At 45.5% G+C, this 24422-nt stretch overlaps 1 long non-coding RNA gene across 1 annotated transcript in view; it reads left to right on the forward strand.

The window, feature by feature from the left end:
• The window catches only part of LOC132206362 (uncharacterized), a 339788-nt gene that overhangs the window by 122290 nt on the left and 193076 nt on the right, over window positions 1-24422 (forward strand). The window contains exon 2 of the long non-coding RNA XR_009443002.1: window positions 18918-19015. This is a non-coding gene — a long non-coding RNA (uncharacterized LOC132206362). The remainder of the gene's footprint in view (window positions 1-18917; window positions 19016-24422) is intronic.

The raw sequence follows: 24422 nt of genomic DNA on the forward strand, positions 1-24422 counted from the left end.
TCAGTCACCTAATCATAGAAGCACAGATAGAGGCCATTCAGCCCATTGAGTCTGCACTGACCGTCCAAACATTCCACCCAGATCTACCCTATCCCTGTAACCCTGCATTTCCCATGGCTAACCCAACTAGCCCACACATCCCTGAATACTATGCCCAATTTGGCATGGCCAGTCCATCTTGGTGGGAGAAAACCACAGCACCCAGAGGAAGACACAGGGAGAGTGTGCAAACTCCACATGGACAGCCACCCCAGGCTGGAATTGAACCCAGGTCCCTGGCACTGTGAGGCAGCAGTGCTAACCACTGAGCCACCGTGCCACCCAAGTCCTGCATCCCTCAGAAAATATCCACAGTTCTCTAGCTTTGACTTCTCTGCAAACCCCACTCCCCAAATTCCTTGCAGCCTACCTCAGGATCCTAAGCTAGGATTTCCTAAAGTGGGGTCTGTAGTTGAAATTCTGGGGTCACGGGCCCAACGGAAGTAATGGTCAATTCTCCAGCCCCACTCAGATAGGAAAGATCTCCTCTATACCTCTGTTTTGAATGAGACCCTCTAATATGAAACTGTGCTCGCTTGTCACACGTACACCCACAATAGAAAATATCTTCAGCAGAAATTGCTGGAGAAACTCAGCAGGTCTGACAGCATTTGTGGAGAGAAAGCAGGGTAAATATTTTCAGTCCAGTGGCCCTTATTTTTCTTTCTCACCACAGACGTTGCCAGATCCACTGAGTTTCTCCAGCAATTTCTGCTTGTGTTTCAGATTTCCAGCATGGGAAGCTCGTGTTTTGTTTATTGAAGATATCTTCTCAGCTTATACCCTGCCAAGCCCCAGCAGAACCTTTACAAGCTTCATTTTATTCTTTGTAGAAAGATGTGGAACGAGATCTCCGTTCCTTCACTATTGCTGGGTTAAAATCCTGGAACTCCCTCCCTGTGACAGCATTGTGAGTGTACAGACTCGTCAAAGACTCCAGTATTTCATTGCCATCTTCTGAAGGTCAGTTGAGCATGGGAACCAAATACTGGCCTTGACTGTGACATCCACATCCCATGGAAGAACCAAACGAAAACTTCCAAACTTCAGCCTCTGTGTGCAGAAGTGTTATCAAGCCTGCCCTGACCTGATTGTACTCTTGCTGACGTTGGTTTTCTCGATTGGAGAATATTTGGCTGTTTCCCGGCACAGATGAGACAACCTTCACATTGATGAGTGTAATACTGACCTTCACTTTGGAGGGACACTGTTCAGCCTAGGCACAAAGCCAAGGTTATGCCTCAGCTCTTTCACTTGCTGAGCATTTCAAACAGTGGGCACAACGTTTTACAACCAGCATCGTCCGCAGGCTCATGCACAAACATTTAACAAAGTCGTAACGCTCCAGATCTAAGGAGCCCTGTCCTCAGGTGTAGCTCCCTTGAAATCTTTGTCCGTTAATAAGCATCTAGGGAGGGATATTTATACATTGGCAGGCGACCCAGATGGAGCAGTGCTTCTTCAGTTTTGTATGGTGCAGCAGTCAAGGACATCTATTGACCAGATTGTCTCTCAGTGAACTTGCAATATTACTGAATAATGACTAAAACTATGAGCTTCCTCCGAAATAAGTGATACTTGGAGCATTGTTGGCCATTTTTACTCCTGCTGTAATGCTGTAAATTGAATTGTGTATAATTTTCTTTGGCATGGTTATGGGCGCTAATTGAGATCTCTCTATGGATGACTCATCTGAGTGGCTGCCTTTCAGATTGACTCTGAAGAGTTTATTCCTGCTCCTACATTCATGGATTTGCAGTCGTTGCAGCGTGGGAGGGAGCCCTTTGAATCAATCCTGCTCCCCGTGGAGCTGTTCAGTCATTCCCATCCTCCTCCTCTATCCCCGTCCCACCGGTGGGACGCCACCCATTTGCCTTTTGTTGTCGAATCAGCAAACTACTGCAGATGTTCAAAATCCGACTCAAGCGTCGAGGATTGCTGAGAAACTCAGCAGGTCTGGCAGTGTTTCGAGGCCGGTATTATCCTCCCGCAGAACTGAAGTTCTCTCTCACTTTGTAATCACTTCCACCATTCTGATGGACTGCGAGTTCCAAATCATTTACACTCACTGCATGGAAAACGCTCGTCCACAATCATTATAGCCTGTACTGTCTGTCTCTCGATCTGGCTGTGTATATTGGTAAATATACATAAAGCACATTTGTAGAATGTGTTTTTAAATTGAGCCTTTGCATTGATTCTAGCCCGTGGTATTCTGGTCAGTAACCAGCAGACCTGAATTTAAGGTAATTGGCTGAAGAACCAGAGGATGAGACGAGGAGAAACCATTTGTTTTGATGCAGTTCTTTACGATGAGAGAACAGGGAACCTGGAAGGGCAGTGGAAACAGATTTAGTCGCAACTTTCAATTTTGAACCGTTGAGTTAAATACTGGTAGGAGAGAGCATTGTGGGACCTACAAGGAAAAGAACAGGGGAGTGGGAGTAATTTGACAGTGCATTAAAGAGACAGCATGCTTGATGAACTGAATGGCCTCCTCCTCCTCTACTGCACTAATCTGACTCTGAGCATGAGAGGTGCCCCGCCTAACAGCTTCATGCTTAAAATTTAAAAGTAAAAATGCTTAATAAAAGAGTACGGATTTAGATTTTGGTGGTTTGTAAGTATTTTCTTAATAATTACTGTTGGGCGGATGGATTTTTTTGTTTCATAGTTTCTCACTTTGCTTTTTTCCCCAGGATTTACCATTGGGTTGAATCACCTTCGCTCTCTTGCTTCGAAAAGGCTAAGCACATTTTTTTGGGGAGCACTTCAAAGGAGGAAGGGTGGAGGTTGTCTTTGAGGAACAGTGCTTTGAGGAGAAAGGCCGCGGGGATCCTAAACAAAAAAAAACTTGTGGAGTGATCCAGTTTCAATGTGCAATGTGTTCTCCACTCAATCTGAACTGTGGGGCTCTGGGATAATTCTGTTATGAGGTCTGACTCAATGAGTCACACCCTGTCTCTGTAAGTCAGAAGCTTATGGTTTCGAATTCCGCTCCAGGACTGAGGGAGCACTGCAGTGTCAGGTGTTACACCTTATTGGATAGGGCTATAATGGTCCTAGCAGGTGGACGCTTAACATTCTGAAACTGTACGTTGAGGAAGAGCAGAATAAATATCACTGATATTTATCCCCCAGCCTGTATCTATTTAAGCACAGATAATTTGGTCATTGTCACACTAATGTTTAGTGGGACCTTACTTTGTGCCTGCAGCTATCATGTTTCCTAAATTACAATTGTGAATACCCTTTGTTTTTGGCTTTGCTGTAAAGTGCTTTGGGTTGTCAAGAACCCTTTACAAATATAAACTCCGATTTCTCTTGGCCTGTGACTGCACCAGTTGTCATTGCATCTGGTTGTGAAGTAACTGGTGACAAATCTGAGATTGCACAAGTTGTGTGCTGTGTGTAACTGCCAACACCTTCAGAGAAAGGTCAAATCACAACCTATTTTTGAAAAGTCATATCGGAGAAATGGTATCAACTGCTGTCTGACTCTTGTGTTCGCAGCATGCTTCACTCATACTCTCCCGCGCTCACTCTCTTACTCCAATTCTCTCCAGGCTCCACACTCACTCATTTCAACAGTTTCCCCATCCTGATCTTTCACAACCTCCAAACAGTCCATACGTTTTCCTGCTAAAGCTTTCTGAAGCACAGTCGCTACAGGGTTGTAGGGAAATGTGGGAACCAGTTTTCGTAAGGACAGCAATGTGATAACAACTCAATCATCCATCTCATGATGTCGGTTGAGGGGACAAATATTGGCTCGAACTGTGGGGAATTTTGAGTTGCGTGAGATTGGATAAAACCTCGGTTTAATGTTTCACCCCAGGGCCCACACCTTCAGTGGCGCAGTGTTTCCTGTATGGTAGAAACAACAGATGCTGGAGATCACCGCGGGTCAGGCAGCATACATGGAGGGAGAGCAAGCTAACATTTCAAGTCTACATTATCCTTCGTCAGAGCTCTAATGATGAGACACCTAGATACAAAACATTAGCTTTTTCTCTCTCCATGAATGCTGCCTGACCCGCTGTGATCTCCAGCATCTGTTGTTTCTGCCATACAGGAAATGCTACATCATTGTTGTTTTCAGTACATATTCCAGTATCTGCAGTAATTTGTATGTGTGGGGCGATGGAATCTGTGCCTTGAGAATTTGGAAGTTGGCCTTTTTAGATTAAGAGAATTTTTAAGCCCGTGTCTTTGCTTCCTGTTTGAGATGGCATGAAGGACCTTCATCATGAAATCCTTTTTTCCTCTTCAAGTATGGTCTGATAGTGTATTGGACTGACACACCAGAAGCAGAGAGCTCAACCAACAAGTTGTAAAATTGAATACAGCGAAGTTCATGATTTCTGAAGCTAACCCTCCAATCACATCAGAAATAGCTCAACAAAGCATTGTGATATCAAATTTTAAAATCCAAAAAGTGGATTTTGAAAGTGTGAGGTGATTCACTTTGGAAGGAATGACAGGAATACAGAGCACTGGGCTAATGGTAAGATTCTTGGCAGTGTGGATGAGCAGAGGGATCTCGGTGTCCATGTGCACAGATCCCTGAAAGGTGCCACCCAGGTTGATAGGGTTGTTAAGGTTGTTGCAGCTGTACAAAACTCTGGTGCGGCCGCACTTGGAGTATTGCGTACAGTTCTGGTCACCGCATTATAGGAAGGATGTGGAAGCGTTGGAAAGGGTGCAGAGGAAATTTACCAGGATGTTGCCTGGTATGGAGGGAAGGTCTTATGAGGAAAGGCTGAGGGACTTGAGGCTGTTTTTGTTGGAGAGAAGGCGGCTAAGCGGTGACTTAATAGAGACATACAAGATGATCAGAGGATTAGATAGGGTGGACAGTGTGAGAGCCTTTTTCCTTGGATGGTGATGGCTAGCACGAGGGACATAGGTTTAAATTGAGGGGTGATAGATATAGGACAGAAATCAGAGGTAGACTCTTTTTCCTCCGAGAGTAGCAAGGGCGTGGAATGCCCTGCCTGCAACTCGCCAAGTTTAAGGACATTTAAATGGTCATTGGATAAACATCTGGATAATAATGGAGTAGTGTAGGTTAGGTGGGCTTCAGATTGGTTTCAGAGGTCAGTGCAACATTGAGGGCCGAAGGGCCTGTACTGCGCTGTAATGTTCTATGTTCTACGTAAATGATGTTGTTTATGGAGTGGAGCCCTTCCTGCTCTGGGTAAATGTGTTCTGGTTTTAATATTTTATTCTTTCATGTCAGTAATTGCTGTGCAGCTGAGTGACTGGCTGGACTATGTCACAGGGCAGCTGCTGTGGTGAACTTGTGCCCCCCCGCCCCGCCAGCCCCAGAGGATTAGCTGCATCTATGGAATAACTAATCCACTGATGTTACCATTGCGTCATTATCTCCCCAAAGGATGTGACACCAGCCTGCAGCAACTGACTGAACTCAAACCCTTTCTGAAAGGGCCCATTAATCCATTCTCAAAGTTATACCATGAACCGCAACAGTGCAATGCCCCCATTCTCGACACAGTCAATGTGGCCCTACCAGCATCACCTATATCTTGACAGCAAAGAAATTAAAAATACACCACATGTATAACCCGTGCCTTAAAGAGTTGTGCAAGTGGGCTAAATTGTAACTTTGACAGTAACTGAAAATAATAGGGCGACACGCAGGCTCAGTGGTTAGCACTGCAGCCTGACAGCTCCCGGGACCCAGATTCGATTCCACCCTCGGGCAATTGTCTGTGTGGAGTTTGCATATTCTCCCTGTGTCTGCATGGGTTTCCTCCGGGTTCTCCGGTTTTGTCCCACAGTCCAAAGATGTGCAGGTGAGGTGGATTGGCCGTGCTAAATTGCCCACAGTGTTCAGTGGTGTGTAGATTTGGTGGGTTATAGCGGGATGGTCCTGGGCAAGATGCTCTGAGGGTCAGTGTGGACTTGTTGGGCCGAAGGGCCTGTTTCTGTGGTTCTAAGGGGTTCTATGATTCTTAAAAAAAAATTGAGTCCACTGGGGAAAGATTTATGGGAGTGGGATTAACTGGATAGCTGAGTGGAAGAGCTGACAGGCACAAACATGATGGGCACGATGACCTCTATCGGTGTTTTATCATTCTTGTCCATCTTTAAGTTGGCTGTACTGTTAATAAAATCTCAGTGCTGAGAAATCTGTCTGGCTCAGTAGTATTTGGCTGGTGAACTGCGGATTTGCCTGCATGCTTTTAAAACTGCCTTGTGGGTATGTGCTAGTTGTGTTTACTAAGTTTTTTTTAAAAGTGGTGCAATTCTGAGATGAAACTGTGATGTTGCTTCAAGGAGAGGGCCTAGAGCTTGAGTTGAGTCCCTGCTGCGAGAAAACCGAGAGAAATAAAGTCTCCAGAAATGAACACTGATTTATTGCCTGTCATGGGAATAAACAGTCCTCATTACATTAGACTCACTTTGTTAGATTTAAGGAAACCTGATTAGGTACTTCATAAGTTCTCTGCAGTGTTTAATCTACATAGCCTCACGTTGATTCCAAATGACTTTTTGTGCTGCACAGTTGTGAGATGAATGTTGAACCTACCTGCCATTGTCTCTTCCTAATGTAAAAATCCACCATGCACACTGAGGCAAGGTGCTCGGAACAAACAGTTTGATTTCGCCAAATCTCACGTTTGCAATCTACAGTGATTGGTAGGCCTTGGGTGTTTTTGGATTGAAGTTTAGGAACTGAGATCTTTTTCAATGATGGCTTTGTGGCAGTTGGAATGTTCCTTCAATTTTGGTGCAGACTCAGCTCATCCTCTGTAAACTGATCAGGGTTATACTGGGCGCAGCATCGCCAGTTTAAGGAAGTGCAACTCAGAACAGAAAGAAGGAAAACCAGAAGTTTCTTCGCCGGTTGACTGCATTTAGATCATGTGAGGAAACAATCCGATCAAGTGCATGAGGAGGGTGGAGGATGAATGGAGGAAACTTCCAGGATTTGATTCCCCCCTCAGGCGACTGTCTGTGTGGAGTTTGCACATTCTCCCCATGTCTGTGTGAGTTTCCTCCGGGCACTCCAGTTCCCTCCCACCGTCCAAAGATGTGCAGGTTAGGGTGGATTGGCCATGGGAAATTGCCCATAGTGTTCAGGGATGTGTAGATTATGGGAACGAGTCTGAGTGGGATGCTCTGAGGGTCGGTGTGGATTTGTTGGGCCGAACGGCCTGTTTCCACACTGTAGAGATTCTATGAAATAATCTGGATCCCGAAGAATATTGTAGAGTGACAGATGTCTTCATCTCTTGTCGGGAAAAGCCCATCTGGCTCACTAATGTGAGCTGAGTGACTGGTTGGACTGTGTCAGAGGGCATCTGTTGCGGTGTCAGCCATTTTGAACGTGTTCTGGTCCAAATCATTTTCTGCCCATTATTTCTCCTGAGTCGATACAACCAGTGCCATGCAGTTGGAAATTGTGATGCAAATGGAAATTGTAATTAATTTGACCCTTCCTGAAAATGCATGGCCTCTCAGGAGAGATAAAAACTTTGTTATCGAAGTGTAGAGCTAGATGACCACAGCAGGCCAAGCAGCGCTCCTGAGATGCTGCTTGTCCTGCTGTGTTCATCCAGCTCTACACTTTGTTATCTCGGATTCTCCAGCATCTGCAGTTCCCATTATCTCGGAGATAAAAACCTTGACTAGTTGGGAACAAACAAAGACCCTTCGAACTTGAATCTTGCTGAATAGAGGGATGTTGCCAAAGCTTTTCACCTTGAACTCGTCAGAACAAACGCAATGCCTTGGGCCAGTCTGAGTCAACTTGCCTACCCTTTCCTCCTGCAGTAGAAACTGTTGTGATTGTATATCATTTGGCATTCCTGCGTCTGTCCTGCTGATTACAAAATGAAAAGCTTCAACACTTCAGTCTCACTTCAGCAAGATTCAAGTTCTGTATGACTGAGAGGCTGTACACATTTAAATTTGCCTTCAGTATCCTTAGGTGATCGCGAGTAGCTCAGGAGACCACATTGGGTGCTATATAGGCACCATGTAGAAGACTGGCAAAAAAGAATTGATTACTTCTTAAAACAAACTAGTTAATCAAGTGCTTCCCTGCCATCTGAACCTGTGCTCGGTCAGGTTTTTTTTGATGCAGGTTGGAAGTGTTTTGCGTACTTGTTAATGGAATGTGGGTGTCACTGGCTAATTCCTAATTGCTCAGAGGGCAGTTAAAAATCAGCCACATTGCTGTGGCTCTGGAGTCACATGTAGGCCAGACCAGGTAAGGATGGCAGGTTTCCTTCCCTAAAGGCCATGAGTGAACCAGCTAGGTTTTTGCAACACACCTGAGGCAGAAAGTCGCACGACCTCTGGGGGGAAAAAAGAAAACAATTTGCTTCATCTCTTGCCGGGAAAAGCCCATCTGACTCGTTATTGCCCTTTTAGGGATGGAACCTGCCATCCTTATCTGGCCTGGCCTACATGTGACTCCAGAGCCACAGCTATGTGGCTGACTCTTAATTGCCCCCTGGGCAATTAGGGATGGGCAATAAATGCTGGCCTGGCCAGCGACGCCCTCATCCAGCGAATGAATAAAAACAATCTCTGTCGTAAAAGGGAAACCCCAAATTTAAAAAAGAATTGACCGGGGCTATTTTTACTCAATATTTATCGAATTCAAATTTCATCATCTGCCAATGTAGGATTTGAACTCACACTCTGACGATATTTGCCTCACCTCATGGATTGCTGGTCCAGTGATAACCTCACTGCCTCCTCTACTGCTGTTTTGAGCGTTCACAAAATGGTATGCACATGCATGGTGTGCTCTGTATCTTTTGTGCAAAACAGTAGCTATCACTAGGGGCCTTATTGAATGGTAATGTTGTTTTGCTATCTAATGTTCCCATTACAATATTCCACCTGATGTGGGAATGCTCGATGCAAGTGGTGGTGCCTGAGGCACAAGATTGTTCTTTTCTCTTTGCATCTCACCTTTAATGAGTATTAGCAATACAAATCTGAAAGCAAATCATTGAAACTCAACAGCGCAAAATTTTGTTTTATAAAAAAAAATTGTGCTAAATTGATGATGAGACAGCAAGTGCTCACATGTTAGACCATTGCTGTCAGGCAGAGTATGCAGAAGTTTAGATCCCATGAGATTGGGCTGGAATCCAACCCAGATCCTAAGTTGATGTGTCTGCGTTCAAACGAGCCAAGAAATCTTTTCTGGAGAATTTGGGAGCACTAGCTGGTTCAAATGGTTCAACCGGTCGTAGGAAAGATAGTTTAATAAATCATCCGAGATTGTTTTACTTCACCTCCGCAGCACGCCGTGACAGGAATAATACTGTAGGAGAAGCTGAAGCGTTAGAACTTCAGGTGAGCCCCAGACGGACAGACGAAGATCCTCAGTGATACCCTTAAAGCCTCACTGAGGAAGTGTGGCATTCCCACTGACACCTGGGAATCACTGGCCCTAGACAGTCCAAAGTGGGGGAGGAGCATCCAGGAAGGTGTTGAGTACCTCAAGACTTGCAGTCAGGAAAAAGCGGAAGCCAGGCGAAAACCACGAAAGGAGCGCACTGCCACATCAACGCCCCACCCACCCGTTCCCATGACCACCACCTTCCCCAAGTGTAACAGAGCCTGTGGTAGCCAGATCATTCTGTACAACCGTCTATTGACTCAATCTGAGAGTGAGTGCGAGTCATCTTCGTCTGTGAGAGACCACCAAAGAATGAAATACTATAAACCCAAAGATACCAGTTTAGGAATTAAGAAATTTAAGTTATTGGAAGTCGCACATTTAATGATCATTTGGCACATTTTAAAAATTCCCATCTGTTCCCCATTTACCCTCTCTGTTCTGGGCTGAGCTGATATTCCTCGCACTATCCTGGGGCACCTAGAATTTGTTGGGCAACAAATGCAGTCTAGCCAACGTTTCCAGTGAGATTTTCCTGGAAAGAATCCCGAGTTTCCTGGTTGGAGGGATTTTCATTTACCATGCCTCTAATTAATGATATCTATTCTCCTTTACCTCACATAGTGGCAAATTTCATATTTAGAATGTTTTATTTTTGTTTCCTCTGGCTCACAAGGTTTCTCAAGAATTCATGATTGAGATTAGTGATGGTTTCATATTGGGGACTCCGATTTTTCATTCCTTTACAAATGTAACCACGTCTTTGTGTCGATCCTACTACACCTTAGCGTAACCTTAATGAGAGCTACTTGGGCACCTCGAGAAACAAACCCCTCCCTGTTTATCTCTTTGTGAGCGGTAGAATTTCTCAGTTTGTGAACTGTCCTTGCAAGTCTGTTCTGTACCATTTTCAATGCCTTTCCATAATATGAAGACTAGACTGTTTTAATACAAATGCAAATTGTGGTCTAACCAAATTTAATTACAGTTTTTCGATTTATATATGTGTGTGTGTATATATATATATAGGCCAAGTGGTGGAAAATGGGATTAGAATAGTTAGGGGGTTGTTTTTGACCAGGGAGGATGTGATGGACCAAAGGGCCTTTTTCGATGCTGTATGATTCCAGGGCAATGGCATGGACAATTTGGGCCAGAGGGTCTGTTTCCATGCTGTATGATGTTATCACTCTGCTCATTTCCAAGGTGCAGACAGATCTAGGTTTTCTACTGCATGAATCGCAGGTCAGTAAATGGATACTGCAAGTAATTAAGAAGGCTGGTGGAATGCTATTCATTATTATAGAGAGGAACTGACTTAAAACTGACAGACACTTCAGTTGTACAGGCAGGGTATTCTATTTAAGGCCAAACAGGATAGATTCTTGTGAGGCAGGGGAACAAAGGTTATCGGGATTGGAAAGGAATGTGGAATTTGGAACACAAGCAGATCAGCCATGATCTAGTTGAATGGCAGACACTGTGATATATGGGTACCCCAGATTAATTTTGCAGTGCATGTGTGTTTTGGGAGAGTGAGGAAGGGGGAATGGTATGTGTCAGGTATGTGTGTATGGAGTCATTGAATATTGGCTGGTGGTACGGTTTTAAAATGCCTTATAACCAAAGTGCTCTTGGTATCCCTCATCAATTACATTGCAGTCTAAGTGATTGAAGGAGTAATATTGTAGAGTGCATTATTTTCTCCAGCACTGAAGTGTTCTGTTATGCCCCCTTTAATGGAGCTTTTACTCTAACTAGTCCATAAGGGATACGGCTCAACGGAACTGATGTTCATTAATTCCAGGTTTTGTGTGCTTTAGAATATTGTAAATCTCAGTTCATTCAGGCTAGCAACTTTGCATATTCCAAGCTACCCCACTTTTAATTGTTTGCTTGTAAATATTGCCTCTCATGAATAATTGTTGCAATTTTTTTTTCCTGATGCTTTACTTTTCTTTATGAAAAGTGATTCTGCATGTGAGATACAATACATCAGGGTGCATTACCTAGATTCGCTTTTACGAATGGATTCTCAAACCACCTAGTCGCTGTAGATGGGCTGGAAAGGAATTGTTTCATCTTAGCCTTAGAATCATGTCTTTATTAACCAAACAATCGTTCATCATCTCCAACACCATTCACGACCTCATCACCTCAGGGGACCTCCCACCCACAGCCTCCAACCTCATTGTTCCCCAACCCCGCACGGCCCGTTTCTATCTCCTTCCCAAAATCCACAAACCTGCCTGCCCTGGTCGACCCATCGTCTCAGCCTGCTCCTGCCCCACCGAACTCATCTCCACCTATCTGGACTCCATTTTCTCCCCTTTGGTCCAGGAACTCCCCACCTACGTCCGTGACACCACCCACGCCCTCCACCTCCTCCAGGACTTCCAATTCCCTGGCCCCCAACACCTCATATTCACCATGGACGTCCAGTCCCTGTACACCTGCATTCCGCATGGAGATGGCCTCAAGGCCCTCCGCTTCTTCCTGTCCCGCAGGCCCGACCAGGCCCCCTCCACCGACACTCTCATCCGCCTAGCTGAACTCGTCCTCACACTCAACAACTTCTCTTTTGACTCCTCCCACTTCCTACAGACTAAGGGGGTGGCCATGGGCACCCGCATGGGCCCCAGCTATGCCTGCCTCTTTGTAGGTTACGTGGAACAGTCCCTCTTCCGCACCTACACAGGCCCCAAACCCCACCTCTTCCTCCGGTACATTGATGACTGTATCGGCGCCGCCTCTTGCTCCCCAGAGGAGCTCGAACAGTTCATCCACTTCACCAACACCTTGCACCCCTACCTTAAGTTCACCTGGGCCATCTCCAGCACATCCCTCACCTTCCTGGACCCCTCAGTCTCCATCTCAGGCAACCAGCTTGTAACTGATGTCCATTTCAAGCCCACCGACTCCCACAGCTACCTAGAATACACCTCCTCCCACCCACCCTCCTGCAAAAATTCCATCCCCTATTCCCAATTCCTCCACCTCCGCCGCATCTGCTCCCACGATAAGACATTCCACTCCCGCACATCCCAGATGTCCAAGTTCTTTAAGGACCGCAACTTTCCCCCCACGGTGATCGAGAACGCCCTTGACCGCGTCTCCCGCATTTCCCGCAACACATCCCTCACACCCCACCCGCCACAACCGCCCCAAGAGGATCCCCCTCGTTCTCACACACCACCCTACCAACCTCCGGATACAACGCATTATCCTCCGACACTTCCGCCATTTACAATCCGACCCCACCACCCAAGACATTTTTCCATCCCCTCCCCTGTCTGCTTTCCGGAGAGACCACTCTCTCCGTGACTCCCTTGTTCGCTCCACACTGCCCTCCAACCCCACGACACCCGGCACCTTCCCCTGCAACCGCAGGAAATGCTACACTTGTCCCCACACCTCCTCCCTCACACCCATCCCAGGCCCCAAGATGACATTCCACATCAAGCAGAGGTTCACCTGCACATCTGCCAATGTGGTATACTGCATCCACTGTACCCGGTGCGGCTTCCTCTACATTGGGGAAACCAAGCGGAGGCTTGGGGACCGCTTTGCAGAACACCTCCGCTCAGTTCGCAACAAACAACTGCACCTCCCAGTCGCAAACCATTTCCACTCCCCCTCCCATTCTCTTGATGACATGTCCATCATGGGCCTCCTGCACTGCCACAATGATGCCACCCGAAGGTTGCAGGAACAGCAACTCATATTCCGCCTGGGAAACCTGCAGCCATATGGTATCAATATGGACTTCACCAGTTTCAAAATCTCCCCTTCCCCTACTGCATCCCTAAACCAGCCCAGTTCATCCCCTCCCCCCACTGCACCACACAACCAGCCCAGCTCTTCCCCCCCACCCACTGCATCCCAAAACCAGTCCAACCTGTCTCTGCCTCCCTAACCGGTTCTTCCTCTCACCCATCCCTTCCTCCCACCCCAAGCCGCACCCCCAGCTACCTACTAACCTCATCCCACCTCCTTGACCTGTCCGTCTTCCCTGGACTGACCTATCCCCTCCCTACCTCCCCACCTACACTCTCTCCACCTATCTTCTTTACTCTCCATCTTCGGTCCGCCCCCCCCCTCTCTCCCTATTTATTCCAGAACCCTCAACCCATCCCCCTCTCTGAAGAAGGGTCTAGGCCCGAAACGTCAGCTTTTGTGCTCCTGAGATGCTGCTTGGCCTGCTGTGTTCATCCAGCCTCACATTTTATTATCTTGGAATCTCCAGCACCTGCAGTTCCCATTATCTCTAATCGTTCATTAATAATCATTTGTCGAACTTTAGGTTTCCCTAATGTTTCTCCTTTGTGGGGAAAGTCAACAGCAATTAAATTCTTGATGGCAATATACCATCTGTGTGTTAACAGTTGGCTAATATTTTCAACCACTGGGTTTGCAGCTTAGCTCTTGCCTGATAGTTAAATCCAATAGTTGAGATTGTCCAGGGTAGATATGTACCTGTTGGTTTCCTATATTTATTTTAATTATACTCTTGTTATTGACTTCACTTTTTAATACAAAATATTCTACAGATTAGTTCCTTTCAGTTTCTTATGAATTATAAAGGAAGAATCAATATTTGGATTTTATTTGAGATCCTTTCCCATGGTGAGCAGAAGTAACTTTTAACGTTTGTACATTTCTAGCCTAAATCTCCTTGAGTTAAGAAAGGTCTGTAACCCTGTGTTTATTGACACCAAATTGTCAACCAGTACAAGGAATGGTGCTGTCCCATTGGTAGTTGATATAATGCAGAGTGATTCCTGAACAGACCTTCAATTTTCATGTCTCTGACTCTGTCACTCTTTGTCTCTTTCTCTGACTCTGTCTCTCCCTCTCTGCCTCTGTCTCTGTTTTTGTGTGTGTCTCTCTCTCTCTCTATATATATATATAAGTCTGTGTGTGTGTGTGTGTGTGTGTGTGTGTGTGTCTCGCTCTGTGTGTCTGTTGTTCTTGCTCTGTGTCTTTTGTTCTCTCTGTTGCTCTGTGTGTATCTCTCACTCTGTGTGTGTGTGTGTGTGTGTGTGTGTGTGTGTGTGTGTGCCTCTGTCTCTCTCTTGCTCTGTGTCGCTGTCTCTCTTGCCCTGCCTCGCTCTCTGCCTGCCTGTTTGTCTGTCTGTCTCTCTCCGATTCCTGAAGGCTCGACTTACTGAAATAATATTCTGTTGGTGTTTGAGCCAAAGGATTAGCAACTCTGAATTCTGAATTTGGCATTGAGTCAGTAAGCGGCCGATTGGTAGGCAGGAGAGGAGACAAATGAGTCCGATCCCAGCTTTGCCAATCCTCCTGTGCAGCCAGCATCATGGTCAGCGGCTGGGAGAGGGTCTGCTAGCTGGATCCTCCTCCCAAACACTCCTCCAAGACAGAGATTCAACACAAATCAGATCAAATGATGCACTTTCTGTCTCACATGGCTCCGTTTCACACTGGAAATCTGCCAACAGAAGAGAGAAATCAGCTTGGTCGTTCCAGTATAAAATCACAAGAGCCATGGGTGGGATGAATGGTCAAGATCTTTTCCCTGGGGTGGGGGAGTTCAAAACTAGGGGGCAGAGGTGAATGTTGGGAGGGGAATGTTTTAAAAGGGACCTAAGGGGTGGGTTTTTCAGGCAGAGGGTAGTGCGTTTATGTAATGAGCTGCCAGAGGAAGTGGTGGTGGAGGCTGGTACAATTACAGCATTTACAAGGCATCTGGATGGGTACGTGAATAAGAAGAAATTGGAGGAATATGGGCCAAATGGGGCTCGATTAATTTTGGATATCTGGTCGGCATGGACAAATTGGATTTAAGGGTCTGTTTCTGTGGAGTACATCTCTCTGACTATAACTCTGTGATTTGATGTCTGTTGGTATAGTTATTCCTGCATCAGATATGATCTAAGTGACACATTGTGCTAACTTGCCAATTTTTAACTTAAAGTGGGACTTTCTAAAGGTGACACCGATTGACTGACTAGTTTGAGCCTTTGTGTAGAAACTGCGGACAAATTGCAACACACAGGTGCATTTTGTTTCAGTTATCAAATGTGTTTCGGTCTGAATCTTTGGGTCAGTGTTTTGACAACAGAAACAATTGTCACCGATAGCAAGGGGTGGGTAGAGCTGGATGAACACAGCAGGCCAAGCAGCATCAGAGGAGCAGGAAAGCTGATGTTTCAGACCTAGACCCGTCTTCAGAAAACTTCAGCACTTATCACCACTGTTTTATCTGTTTGTGGGATCTCCCTGTGCACAGGTCAGCTGCTGCATTCCCCAGTTTACCAGACTTCAGATGTATGTTGTTGTCCATGAAGCATCCCAAGAATGTGAAAGGTGCTAAAGAAATGCAAAAGTGTTTATTATTTTTAATACTGGAAAGGATCCAGTCATTTCACTGTCTGCTGGCAGCTTCTGAATATTTGATTTTGATGGCTTTTGCAAATGAAACCACTTGCTCAGGTATTTAACACTTTTCTCCTCAAGTTAACTGGAAAATTTATTCTGCAGGCTTGGCAGCACTGGGAAACATCCGCTTTCCACATCTCTCAAGAAGTGGAATATTGCACCGAAGTAAGGCCTTTGACAGCTCAAACGTTTCAAGCTAGCTGCTCTCTTGTGAAATAATAATTGTAGGTTGTGTCAGATTGTAAGGGCAGGAGCAGCACACAAGGCATACTGTTTAGTCCTGCTTCAGTGCCCGAGGAGCTGTGAACGGTGCTGAACATTGAGCAATCGTCAGTGAACTTTCTCCCTTCTGACCTTAAGATGGAGGGAACATCATTGTTAAAGCATCTGAAGGTACTTGAACCTATACTTGAGGAACTCCAGCAGAGATGTCGTTGAGCTGAGCTATTTCAACAACATTGACCACACAAGCGTTAGGAATGACTCCAACAAATTATTCCCATTGACTCTAATTTTGTTATGGTTCTCTGATGTTTGGTCAAACTAGGCCTTGATGTCGTGGTCAGTCACATGCACCAGACTTCAGCTTTTTTTTTGCATGTTTGAACCAAGGCTTTAATGAGCTGAGTGGCTCTAATGGAAAATCCAAGGATTTGAGGATGAGCAGCGAGGTGAAAGCATTCCCCCCACCCCTGACATTGCTTTCTCGATGATGGGGTGTTAGTTAGCTGGGCTGGACTTGTTTTTTGTGGACAGCGTGTACATGGACAACGTGCCATATTGCCGAATGGATGCTGGTGTTGTAGCTGTACGGGAGCAGCTTGGCTAAGGGGAAGCTAGGCTCGGAGTGCAAAGCCTTCACTGCTACTGCCAGAATGTTGTAAAGGCCCATAACCTTGGCAGGATCCAGTGCCGTCAGCCATTTATTGATGTCATACGGAGTGAATCAAATTGGCTGAAGACTGGCATCTGTGATGCTGAGGACCAGTGAAGGAGCTGCAGTGGCTTGCTCACTGAGCACTTCTAGCTGAAGACTGTTGTAATGCCTTGACTTTCACACTGATAGGCTGCTGGGCTCACTGCACACCCCCCCCCCCCCACCTTGTTGTTGAGAATGGGAATATTTGTGGATCCTTCTCCTTTATTGAGTTTTTAATGAAGCTCCACCATTTATTACTGGATTAGGCGGGTCTGCAGAAGCTCAGCAGCATCTGTGGAGAGAAATTAGAGTTTCAGATCCAGTGAACCTTCCTCAGATCTGGTCCGATCTGATCCATTGGTTGCGAGGTTGCTGAGTGCCAGGTAGTGCATGCTGCTTCCACGAGTCATCACTTGTGTCATTTTGCAGCTTCACCATGTTGGCACATCCATTTTTTAAGTATGCCTGGCACTGCCCCAGGCTTGCCCTCTTAAATTCTTTGTTGAACTAGGGTCAACTTCCCCAGGCTTGTTGGAGTGTAGGAGTTGTGAGGTCATGTTGCGGCTGTACAGAACATTGGTCAGGCCACTTTTGGAATACTGCATTCAATTCTGGTCTCCCTGCTATTGGAAGGATGTTGTGAAACTTGGGGTTCATAAAAGATTTACAAGCATGTTGCCAGGGTTGGAGGGTTTGAGCTCAAGGGAAAGGCTAAATGGACTGAGGCTGTCTTCCCTGGTGGGTCAGAGGCTAAGGGATGACCTCACAAAGGTTTATAAACTCATGAGGAGCATAGATAGGGGAAACAGCCAAGATTTTTTCCCAGGGTAGGGGATTCAAAGTTAGAGGACATAGGTTTAAGATGACAGGGAAAGATTTAAAAGGGACCTAAGGAGAATCCTTTTCACGCAGAGGGTGGTGCATGTATGGAGATGAGCTGCCAGAGGAAGTGGTGGAGCCTGGTACAGTTACATTTCAAAGGCATCTGGATAGATACATAAATAGGAAGGGTTTAAAGGGATAGGGACCAAATGCTGGCAAATAGGACTAGATTAAACTAGCGTGTCTGGTCGGCATGGATGAGTTGGACTGAAGATTCTGTTTCTGTTGCTGTCCGTCTCTATAACCTCAAAGCTTTCTTCCTCAAAGCTGACAGTTCAAATCAACACTCCCCCTCCCATTCCTTCAATGACATGTCCATCCTGGGCCTCATGCAGTGCTATAATGATGCCACCCGAAAGTTGCAGGAACAGCAACTCATATTCCGCTTGGGAACCCTGCAGCCCAATGGCATCAATGTGGACTTGACCAGCTTCAAAATCTCCCCTTCCACCACCGCATCCCAAAACCAGCCCAGTTCGTCCCCTCCCCCCACTGCACCACACAACCAGCCCAGCTCTTCCCCTCCACCCACTGCATCCCAAAACCAGCCCAGCCTGTCTCTGCCTCCCTCACCTGTTCTTCCTCTCACCCATCCCTTCCTCCCACCCCAAGCCACACCTCCATTTCCTACCTACTAACCTCATCCCACCTCCTTGACCTGTCCATCTTCCCTGGACTGACCTATCCCCTCCCGACCTCCCCACCTATACTCTCCTGTCCATCTATCTTCTTTTCTCTCCGTCTTCGGTCCGCCTCCCCCTCTCTCCCTATTTATTCCAGAACCCTCACTCCATCCCCCTCTCTGATGAAGGGTCTAGGCCCGAAACGTCAGCTTTTGTGCTCCTGAGATACTGCTTGGCCTGCTGTGTTCATCCAGCCTCACACTTTATTATCTTGGATTCTCCAGCATATGGAGTTCCCATTATCATGGATCATATTACTGTTGTGTTTCACTTCTAGCTAAATGTGTTACTGGGATTCTCAATGCAACTTTTAAAAAAGATTTTGTATGAATGAAAAAGACAAGTTGTTCAGTTCCTACCCCAAGGTTGTTAAATTTATGTGCAAACTTAAACAAGAGCGGGTAAAGCACAGTTTGGATACAGAAGGTTTTATTATCCTTTATAATCTCTTTAAGCTTGGTGGCAGTATTCCTGATTTCACTTGTGCTGCAGCATCTCAGGTCTTGGAGTTTTTTTCTGTAGACTTAATTTACTGCTATTAGTTGACAAAAACATCATTTCAATGAAAAGGTACTAATTGAAATCGTTGATTTTGTTCCAGGTGTGCAAGCATGCTCACTGACCTCAAAACAATGCTGTGAAGTGACAGGTAGGGGCTGTGTACCTCATCAAGTTGAACATGCTGTTCTCTTAGCCACGGTAAGTCTCAGCAAGGCTTTAGTCTCTTTGTGTCCTGTATTATTTATGATCTCTGTCATCATGATCTAAACCTGTTGTGGCCTATTTGCCGTAGACAATGGATCAAGCAGTTTATGTGGGTTGATTTGTCCATTTGAGATTGCTCGGTGGCTGGTGAGCGATTATTCGCTGCTTTGTCCACCCCAAATTTGCTCCAGAAATTGTCCTGGCTGTTGAATGAAAAAGTTACTGGCTAAATCTGTCAGGAATAACTCTGTAAATAATAGCCTCAAATAAGGTAATCTGCGGTATGTGCCTGTAAGACTTTTTTGATCTCTACATCCTTTGCTTGCTGTGTTCTGCTCGTAAACAAAGCTTTTCACTGTATTACAGTACACATCTCAATAAAATCAGTCAGTCAATCCAGAATACTTTGCTTTCCTCTTTACTGTCATCCCCTTTCTCCTCCTCTCTCCCTTGCCCTTTCACTAAAAGCATAAAGGATTTATGTATTTTAAGTGTAAATTCATTTGCTGCCATCAGTGTAGGCTGCCTAGGCATACTGGTTACCATTTTGTTCTTGTTCTCACTGTAGCATGTATCACCCTGAGAGGGTGCAAAGCATATGTTCATGAGACTCTTCCCTGGGAGGAAGGAATTGTCCCAAGTGCAGTGGTTGAGGACAAAGCTGTATGCTTGAGGGTTTATAAGAATGAGAAGTGATTTCACTGACACATAAAAGATTCAATGTATGATGGAGTACATGCTGAGAAAATGTTTCCTGACACTGGGAATCTAGACCTAGTCACTGTGTCTTGATAAGGAAACATTGATTTAGGAGCAAGATGACATTTATTTACTTCAGGGGCTGTGAATCTTTGGAATTCTGTGGTGTGAGGGCTATGGCGATCAGTCTGGAAGCTGAAGCCAAGATTTGCTGATATCTCCTTGAATGACAGCAGGCTGAATGGCCACCTTCTCTTACTTGCAATCTGAATACCTCCTTTAAGAGCAAACATTATTTTCCCATCTAACAATGTATCGTATAGGTGCCGGCACTTAGTCAGCCCTTTATTGACTGAGGTACTATTTATATGTATTTAATGTTTCTTTTGCAATACTTTTAGTTGGCTCCCATTTGGTTTTCTGGCCTAAAATTGAATGAATTCCCCAGAAAAGCTTTGTGTTGAAATCCAGGCATAATTGTTTCACACGCGAGCTTATGACAATATTTTAGTGTTGAGCAGTTAGGCCGAAGCCTGGGTTTGTGATGAGTGAGTTTGTTCGTTCTATCCTGTATGCTCAGACTTTAATTGAATTGCTGGTTGGAACGAGCTGAGTGCAATCTCAGTGAAATTACGTCAGACTGTCATGAGGGGTATAGCAGCTCTGTTATCTCTGTCCTTTTTTGTGTGACTTCAGCCCTACTGAGAGATGAATATTTTCTAATCTGCTTTTAAGGTACAAACGGCTCAATAGTGGATTTTGAGTCTGTGCTGCTGGATGAACTCTGACTCCCAGAGTGTAGTTAGACAAGTGGATGAGTTTGCTTATGGTGAATGATTGGGCAGTTTCTCCCTAGAAACAGCCTGTGCTTTCCTATTTCATTGAATGTCCCTAGATGTGAATGGGACTGAATGAAACCATTTCTTTTTTTTTTGTGACTCAATCGTTTTTTAATCCTTGCTGTCACGTGCAGGATAAATTGGAAATGTTGCAAGGCTGGAGTTAAAATGAACAGATGCACTTTCCACGCAGAGCGAAGAATGGTAGCAATACTCAGTTGCCTAACCCATCATGGGGACAGAAAGCTAAGCAAATTGGCATTTTAAGTTTTAGGAAAAAATGGAGAGAGAGGCAGCAGCTGTATCAATCAGAAAATATGCTAAAAGATTTACTTCGACCCAAACTGTCAGATGATGTAAAAGATAAAATTTGGGGGAGAAAGTTATGACCAAGGAACGCACAAGTAATGAGGGGAGGTGCTTTAGTACTGGTTTCTCTGTTCAGTCCAGCTCAGGCCTGATCTCCTCAACTGTACTTTTGTTTTCAGTGTAATGCAGCTGAACTCTCAACAGCCAGCTTTGATCAGAGCTGCTCTGATTTTGACCATCCAGCAGAGTCTTTCTCTGACGGTTACCGAGATCTCAGATTGGTGAGACCTGTTCCAGGGGTAGGATAGGTTGGAGAAGCTGAAGTTTTGTCACCGTCTTTCGAGAAGAGAAGGTCAAGAAGGGATATGACAGAAGCTGTTCGTAATCAGGAGGTAGATAAGGAGAAACTGTTTCCATTGGCTGGCTACAATCCACACAGGGCCGAATAGTTTGCCAAAGAGTGAAGGAAGACAATGAGAGGAAACTTATTTAAGCATGTTGTTCCAAAATGCAAAGGTGGTGAAGGCTGATTCAGTCTGAGAGGTAATTAAATAACCACCTGAGGAGGCAACACTTTATGGATCTACAGGGTAAAGACATCGTACTGGGACGAGCTGAACTGCGCTGGCATGGATAGTCTGTCTTGTGACCATTCTATGAAATCTCAAAATTGTCTAATTCCCACAACATAGTGACTGAGAGGGTGTATGTACTCGCAACCTTGTTCACTGTGGCTCCCATAGCCTGGTGATCAAGAAAGATCATTGTCACAGAGTCATACAGCATGTAAACAGACCCTTTGGTCCAACCAGTCCATGCTGACCGTAATCCCAAACGAGATTACAATGAACAAAGAAACCTACAGCACAGGAACAGGCCCTTCGGCCCTCCAAGCCTGCGCCAGTCAAGATCCTCTGTCTAACCTGTCATCTATTTTCTAACGGTCTGTGTCCATTTGCTCCCTGCCCATCCATGTACCTGTCCAAATATATCTTAAAAGACGCTAACTGTCTGCGTCTACCACCTCCGCTGGCAACGCGTTCCAGGCGCCCACCACCCTCTGTGTAAAGAACTTTCCACGCATATCTCCCTTAAACTTTCCTCCTCTCACTTTGAACTCATGACCGCTAGTAATTGAGTCCCCCACTGTGGGAAAAAGCTTCTTGCTATCCACCCTGTCTATACCCCTCATGATTTTGTAGACCTCAATCAGGTCCCCCCTCAATTGCCGTCTTTCTAATGAAAATAATCCTAATCTATTCAACCTGTTTTCATAGCTAGCATCCTCCATACCAGGCAACATCCTGGTGAACCTCCTCTGCACCCTCTCCAAAGCATCCACATCCTTTTGGTAATGTGGCGACCAGAACTGTACACAGTACTCCAAATGTGGCCGAACCAAAGTCCTATACAACTGCAACATGACCTGCCAACTCTTGTACTCAATACCCTGCCCAATGAAGGAAAGCGTGCCATATGCCTTCTTGACCTCCCTATTGACCTGCATTGTCACCTTCAGGGAACAATGGACGTGAACACCCAGATCTCTCTGTTCATCAATTTTCCCTAGGACTTTTCCATTTACTGTATAGTTCATCCTTGAATTTGATCTTCCAAAATGCATCACCTCGCATTTGCCCGGATTGAACTCCATCTGCCATTTATCTGCCCAACTCTCCAGTCTATCTATATTCTGCTGTAATCTCTGACAGTCCCCTTCACTATCAGCTACTCCACCAATCTTAGTGTCATCAGCAAACTTGCTGATCAGACCACCTACACCTTCCTCCAGATCATTTACATATATCACAAACAACAGTGGTCCCAGCACAGATCCCTGTGGAACGCCACTGGTCCCAGGTCTCCAATTTGAGAAACTCCCTTCTACTACTACCCTCTGTCTCCTGTTGCCTAGCCAGTTTTTTTTATCCATCTAGCTAGCACACCCTGGACCCCATGTGACTTCACTTTCTCCATCAGCCTGCCATGGGGAACCTTAACAAATGCCTTACTGAAGTCCATATATATGACATCTACAGCCTTTCCCTCATCAATCAACTTTGTCACGTCCTCAAAGAATTCTATTAAGTTGGTAAGACATCACCTTCCCTGCACAAAACCATGTTGCCTATCACTGATAAGTCCATTTTCTTCCAAATGGGAATAGATCCTATCCCTCAGTATCTTCTCCAGCAGCTTCCCTACCACTGACTTCAGGCTCACCGGTCCATAATTATCTGGATTATCCTTGCTGCCCTTTTTAAACAAGGGGACAACATTAGCAAGTCTCCAGTCCTCCGGGACCTCACCTGTGTCTAAGGACACTGCAAAGATATCTGTGAGGGCCCCGGCTATTTCCTCTCTCGCTTCCCTCAGTAACTTGGGATAGATCCCATCCGGACCTGGGGACTTGTCCACCTTAATGTCTTTTAGGATACCTAACACTTCCTCCTTCCTTATGTCATCTTGACCTAGAGTAAGCAAACATCTATCCCTAACCTCAACATTCGTCATGTCCCTTTCCTTGGTGAATACCGATGCAAAGTACTCGTTAAGAATGTCACCCATTTTCTCTGAATCAGCGCATAACTTTCCTTCTTTGTCCTTAAGTGGGCCAATCCTTTCTCTAGTTACCCTCTTGCTCTTTATATATGAATAAAAGGTTTTGGGATCTTCCTTAACCATGCTTGCCAGCAATATCTCATATCCTCTCTTAGCCCTCTTAATCCCTCGTTTCAGATTCGCTGTACATACCCGATATTCTTGCAAAGCTTCGTCTGTCTTCAGTCGCCTAGACCTCATGTATGCTTCCTTTTTTCTCTTGGCTAGTCTCACAATTTCACCTGCCATCCATGGTTCCCTAATCTTGCCATTTCTATTCCTCATTTTCACAGGAACATGTCTCTCCTGTACGCTAATCAACCTCTCCTTAAAAGCCTCCCACATATCAAATGTGGATTTACCTTCAAACAGTTTCTCCCAATCTACATTCCTCAGATCCTGCCGAATCTTGGCAGTCGGCCTTCCCCCAGTTTAGTACTCTTCCTTTAGGACCAGTCCTATCCTTGTCCATGAGTATTGTAAAACTTATGGAATTGTCGTCGCTATTTCCAAAGTAGTGCCCTACTGTAATATCAACCACCTGGCCGGGTTCATTCCCCAGCACCAGGCCCACTATGGCCCTTTCCCGAGTTGGACTACATACATACTGCTCCAGAAAACCCTCTTGGACACACCTTACAAATTCTGCTCCATCTTGATCCCTAACACTGAGTGAATCCCAGTCAATGTTGGGAAAATTAAAATCTCCCATCACCACCACCCTGTTTCTCCTACACCTTTCCATTATCTGTTCACATATTTGTACCTCTATCTCACGCTCGCTGTTGGGAGGCCTGTAGTACAGCCCCAGCATTGTTACTAAATCCTTCCTATTTCTGAGTTCTACCCATATTACCTCACTGCTTGAGTCCTCCATGGGGCCCTCCTTCAGTGCGGCTGTGATATGGCCTTTGACCATTACTGCAACTCCTCCACCCCTTTTACCTCCCCCT

Source organism: Stegostoma tigrinum, chromosome 37 (genome assembly GCF_030684315.1).
Source record: "Stegostoma tigrinum isolate sSteTig4 chromosome 37, sSteTig4.hap1, whole genome shotgun sequence".
In the NCBI taxonomy this organism is placed as follows: domain Eukaryota; kingdom Metazoa; phylum Chordata; class Chondrichthyes; order Orectolobiformes; family Stegostomatidae; genus Stegostoma; species Stegostoma tigrinum.